Below are 6,203 nucleotides of genomic sequence, written 5' to 3'. Positions count from 1 at the left end.
CATCTAGTGTAATATTATCATCTAGACATCTAGTGTAATATTAACATCTAGTGTAATATTATCATCTAGACATCTAGTGTAATATTAACATCTAGTGTAATATTATCATCTAGACATCTAGTGTAATATTAACATCTAGTGTAATATTAACATCTAGTGTAATATTATCATCTAGTGTAATATTAACATCTAGTGTAATATTATCATCTAGACATCTAGTGTAATATTAACATCTAGTGTAATATTAACATCTAGTGTAATATTATCAATTAGTGTAATATTATCATCTCGTGTAATATTATCATCTAGTGTAATATTAACATCTAGTGTAATATTATCATCTCGTGTAGTATTAACATCTAGTGTAATATTAACAATTAGTGTAATATTATCATCTCGTGTAGTATTAACATCTAGTGTAATATTAACATCTAAACATCTAGTGTAATATTAACATCTAGTGTAATATTAACATCTATCTAGTGTAATATTAACATCTAGTGTAATATTATCATCTAGTGTAATATTAACATCTAGTGTAATATTAACATCTAGTGTAATATTATCATCTAGTGTAATATTAACATCTAGTGTAATATTATCATCTAGACATCTAGTGTAATATTAACATCTAGTGTAATATTATAATCTAGACATCTAGTGTAATATTAACATCTAGTGTAATATTATAATCTTGTCATCTAGTGTAATATTATCATCTCGTGTAGTATTAACATCTAGTGTAATATTTTCATAATGGTTATAACTTTTGAAGTAGGAAAACAGATACAACTTAGCAGCAATATTATGAGTGTATTATCCATGGGTCATCTTACCTCACTACACAATACATAGGTTCCACACTACATTGTTCCAACAACACCTGTTCCGCACTGAGAGAAACAGTTGCATGTAACTTAGAGATGCATGGAAACCATGGTAACACTTTTCTAAAGTACGGAAGTACTGAGTTTAAAAAACAAACAAAGGACCAAATCTGCTTGGTCTAGAAGAAGAATTTGTGCACAATTCCAATTTGTGTGTGCTGCTGGGTATCTACTGGCTTTCATCTGTTTCTGGCTTCGGGAAGTTTCTATTGCTTAAATAGCTAAAGGAGTCCTTTCAGCTAGTCTCCGTGATCTAAATCAGCTCTAACTAAAAAGCAAGCAGGACATCCAGCAGCCCTCAGGACATGGAGCTGTGCTGTGACTGTGGTCTACTGCAAACATTCCATTCAATTAACTTTAAGATAGATGTTATTTTCACATTAGTTATAGAATATGCAGCCAAAAAGAGTAGATGTATACTATTCCAGTACAGATGCATGATGTTTACAGGGTATATATATATATATATATATTACATTTACATTACATTTAAGTCATTTAGCAGACGCTCTTATCCAGAGCGACTTACAAATTGGTGCATTCACCTTTTGACATCCAGTGGAACAGTCACTTTACAATAGTGCATCTAAATCTTAAGGGGGGTGAGAGGGATTACTTATCCTATCCTAGGTATTCCTTAAAGAGGTGGGGTTTCAGGTGTATATAAATATATATATACAGTGGGGCAAAAAAGTATTTAGTCAGCCACCAATTGTGCAAGTTCTCCCACTTAAAAAGATGAGAGAGGCATGTAATTGTCATCATAGGTACACTTCAACTATGACAGACAAAATGAGAGAAAAAAAAAGAGAGCAGGGGATAGAAAATCACATTGTAAGATTTTTATGACAGACAAAATGAGAGAGAAAAAAAAACAGAAAATCACATTGTAAGATTTTTAATGAATTTATTTGCAAATTATGGTGGAAAATAAGTATTTGGTCAATAACAAAAGTTTATCTCCATACTTTGTTATATACCCTTTGTTGGCAATGACAGAGGTCAAACGTTTTCTGTAAGTCTTCACAAGGTTTTCACACACTGTTGCTGGTATTTTGGCCCATTCCTCAATGCATATCTCCTCTAGAGCAGTGATGTTTTGGGGCTGTTGCTGGGCAACACAGACTTTCAACTCCCTCCAGATCTGGAGACTGGCTAGGCCACTCCAGGACCTTGAAATGCTTCTTACGGAGCCACTCTTTCGTTGCCTGGGCGGTGTGTTTGGGATCATTGTCATGCTGAAAGACCCAGCCACGTTTCATCTTCAATGCCCTTGCTGATGGTAGGCTTTGTTACTTTGGTCCCAGCTCTCTGCGGGTCATTCACTAGGTACCCCCGTGTGGTTCTGGGATTTTTGCTCATCGTTCTTGTGATCATTTTGACCCCGCGGTGTGAGATCTTGCGTGGAGCCCCAGATCGAGGGAGATTATCAGTGGTCTTGTATGTCTTCCATTTCCTAATAATTGCTCCCACAGTTGATTTCTTCAAACCAAGCTGCTTACCTATTGCAGATTCAGTCTTCCCAGCCTGGTGCTGGTCTACAATTTTGTTTCTGGTGTCCTTTGACAGCTCTTTGGTCTTGGCCATAGTGGAGTTTGGTGTGTGACTGTTTGAGGTTGTGGACAGGTGTCTTTTATACTGATAACAAGTTCAAACAGGTGCCATTAATACAGGTAACGAGTGGAGGACAGAGGAGCCTCTTAAAGAAGAAGTTACAAGTCTGTGAGAGCCATAAATCTTGCTTGTTTGTAGGTGACCAAATACTTATTTTCCACCATAATTTGCAAATAAATTCATTAAAAAACCTACAATGTGATTTTCTGTTTTTTTTCCCTCATTTTGTCTGTCATAGTTGAAGTGTACCTATGAGGAAAATTACAGGCCTCTCTCATATTTTTAAGTGGGAGAACTTGCACAATTGGTGGCTGATTAAATAATTGTTTTGCCCGACTGTGTATATATATATATATATATATATAAGGATATATATGTCTGTGGTAGAGTGGATGCTGAGAGATGTGAATGATGGAGCCAATCAACCACAACTTGTTTTCCAAGCACAAGTCAAGAAGAATGAATACAGCATCTCCAAGCCAGGGGGGCTCCCACCCCCCCCCTACCATTACCTCAACAGTCACCATGTTCTTGGATATGGATCCTCCAAACCCCATTGTGTGTGTATTTCCACTTCCACCCCTCACACACCTCTTGGTCCTCTAAAGAGACCAGAACAGACCCCAGGGACTGGCCTCTGGACCCACTATGTTTGTTATTAGTTCATTGTATGCAGTGCCCTGTATGCTCCATACCAGACTTACCAGTGCCTTTTGATTTTAGGCACTAGCTATCCTGTCACAGTCCAAGCTGTTCTCATGTTCTGCTGCAACGCCTCAGTCCTCATCACCAACAACAACAACAACAACCGCAGCATCTGTTCTCTTCATGCATTAGCATTTTTGCTGAACTAACATCAAGATGATGCCATTGGGACTGAAACCATGCAGCATGTTACCTTCTCTCTTACCTACCCAGACCTTCCAGTGAAGTGGAAGAAACCGTTTTACCAATGCTCTGCTTTGGCTGCATTTCCACCGTGCATCTTATGTTGTGAATGCCTGCATGGAGCCCTGCAACAGGAGTGGCTGAAAATCTGTTTAAAGTGAAATGTAACGATGAAAAAGCAACACATGAGAATCCAAGTAAGCTGAACGACTGTCATGTATGAATGATTGTTGTTAGTTTGAGTTCTGCAAAACAAACTAATTCAGCTTGTCATCCCTATGGCAATTCTCAAACCGTGCAGGGACATGTTTGCATGGTTGTCATCGGGAACAAATGAGCTCATCCCCCACCACCATGGTTGTCATGGTCACCAAAACAAGTACACACCTATCCCCATTATCTTTCCCAAAGACAAAGGGCCTCTTCTATGTCCGATTCAAACTGTGGGCATTCATCTTGGATATTGTTATAACTGTTCTAATTGTACACTCCTATTAGATGCCAAGACTGTTCCAGTGGAATAAGTGGGCCCAAGTTGTACATTTTCACCATGCATTGCATACTATATCTACCAGGCCATTTTAAAAACTTAAGATCGAAGCGTGATATATACAGGAAGGCCTAGATTCAAGCAGATCAAGTGTTAACCGGCGACAGCCGACACCCACATAGCTGATGTTTTGGCATCTGAAGTGGAACTGCGTTGGAGCTGTCAAATCGGTGAGCAGCTGCTCTATGTCATTGTCACGAAGCCACACCCACACTCGTTAAGTTCAGAACGAGAAAATGTAGTCTATATAGAAATAATGACGCACAAATAGAAAATCATCATCAAGGTGTAGATTACAGCTCGCATTCCAGTGTTCTAACTTATAAATGAGGCTGCATGGGATTTCTCTTAATGTGACTCCATGCAGCCAATGGCTATGTCCGCTTTAGCAATAATGCCAAGAGCCGCTTGTGGATTTGACAGCTCTAACGCAGTTCTGACACCGGTCAAACAACAGCTATGTGGATGTCGGCTAAAGCGGATCTGATTGAATAGACCCTAAATATTTGAGAACCCAGATATTTTATGAGAAATTGTATGCATTAATCTCAATACTGGGATGCTGATCTGTAGCTCCTCAACAGTGAGGTGTTTCACTGTGAAGGGGTGGCATGCGTTGGACATAGGGTGAGCCTCAGAGTTGAATTTAATATATAAAGTGTATTTTTCTTAAAGGCTATAGAGATAAACTGTTTATATAAAGAGTATATCAATATTTAGATTGCAAACTTTGTTTCGTTGCTGTAGATCATTATAAACTGGGGTTATTAAAGCTGAAAGATTTATTTTGTTATCATAATTATTGGCCTTGACTTTCACAGAATTTTACAATTGGACTTTTATCCAAAGTGACTTACATTTTACATATGTGTGGTCACAGGAATCAGACCCACTACCTTGGCCTTACAAGCGCCATTCTCTACCAATTGAGCTACAAAGAACCATGTATATTATTTTCTTATTTGATATTTTCATTGTTTTTCTGGTTGATTGTTGTGCCTATCTAAGGTCTTCGAAAGCCAAGTCAACAAACAGGTCACTGACCATCTCGAATCCCACCGTACCTTCTCCGCTATGCAATCTGGTTTCCGAGCCGGTCAAGGACTGTTGAACTCGGTTTAATTTAGCATGTAGTTCTCTCTCAATAGAGTATCGAGTGAAAGTGATCAAGTTAACCAGGGTAATTTGGAAGGGTCTTCAGAAATGGTAGTACCAAGAGCCATATTGGGTATCCATCCCTGCCATTTATCTCAACTAGAGCTGCCTATGTAATTTGGCTATACATTCCCACCAAAACACCCACTCAGACATTGCAATCCTTCCCACAAACATACAGCCATAGACTGGACCGTTGTTACTCTTTGATTGATAAAAACAAGGATTTTATAACAGCAACAACCATTTACTATAGCTTTTGATTTGATTCTTTAAAATTGTATTTTGCAGGGAATTAGAGGATGCATGTATAATTTAAGGGTTTATGTCTCCGTGTGTGGAGTAGGATGTGTGTAATTGTTGATAAAGGATCAGACATCCATTTTCAGGTCCAGGTATGGCTCACTAAGGGACTCAACGACACAGTTTCCAGTTCAGTTGACCTTACCTTTTCATTTCCATCCATCCATTAAAGATTGTCCATCAGAGTTCACATATCTCTTCTGTCAAACCTCACCAACTCCTGTCGTTGGTCTCAATCTGTACAATCAGTTTAGTTCCTTTGTTTGCTTATAAAATACAATGCTAGGGAACCTATTTCTACTGTAGCATACCATAACTCAGAGACCATACGTTGTATTCTCAAACTTCACTAAAGACATACATGTAATTCTGTCCCAATCGAAAGAGCACACAAAGTTCAATGCCGTTTTGAGTCCAAAATGCTGTTCTCTTGCAACGGGTTTCAGTAGTGCAAAGAGTCTTGGGTAATAGTAATAGACACTGTGTTGTCATCACAGAACACAAACCAGTTAATCAGTCAATCATCACACTGCGAGTTTAGTTCTTTGTTCAATCGATTTTCTCATTGAAGAATTGCCTAGTATTCTTTTCACTTCATAATGTTGAATTCAAACAATTTGATTTTCACTTGTGATTATTTTGTGCTCAATTCATGTTTTCCTTATTAGACATTTTCATGTTTTTACATGAAAGGTTCTCTGCACGTTTTATATATTGACATGGTTTTCATTGTCTTTTTATTTGTTGGATTTAGGGCTCTATTCAATCTGTATTGCTGAAGTGTTACAGATTGCGCGATAGCAACT

Source organism: Oncorhynchus gorbuscha, linkage group LG18 (genome assembly GCF_021184085.1).
Source record: "Oncorhynchus gorbuscha isolate QuinsamMale2020 ecotype Even-year linkage group LG18, OgorEven_v1.0, whole genome shotgun sequence".
NCBI lineage: Eukaryota > Metazoa > Chordata > Actinopteri > Salmoniformes > Salmonidae > Oncorhynchus > Oncorhynchus gorbuscha.
Note: the sequence above shows the minus strand (reverse complement) of the source record.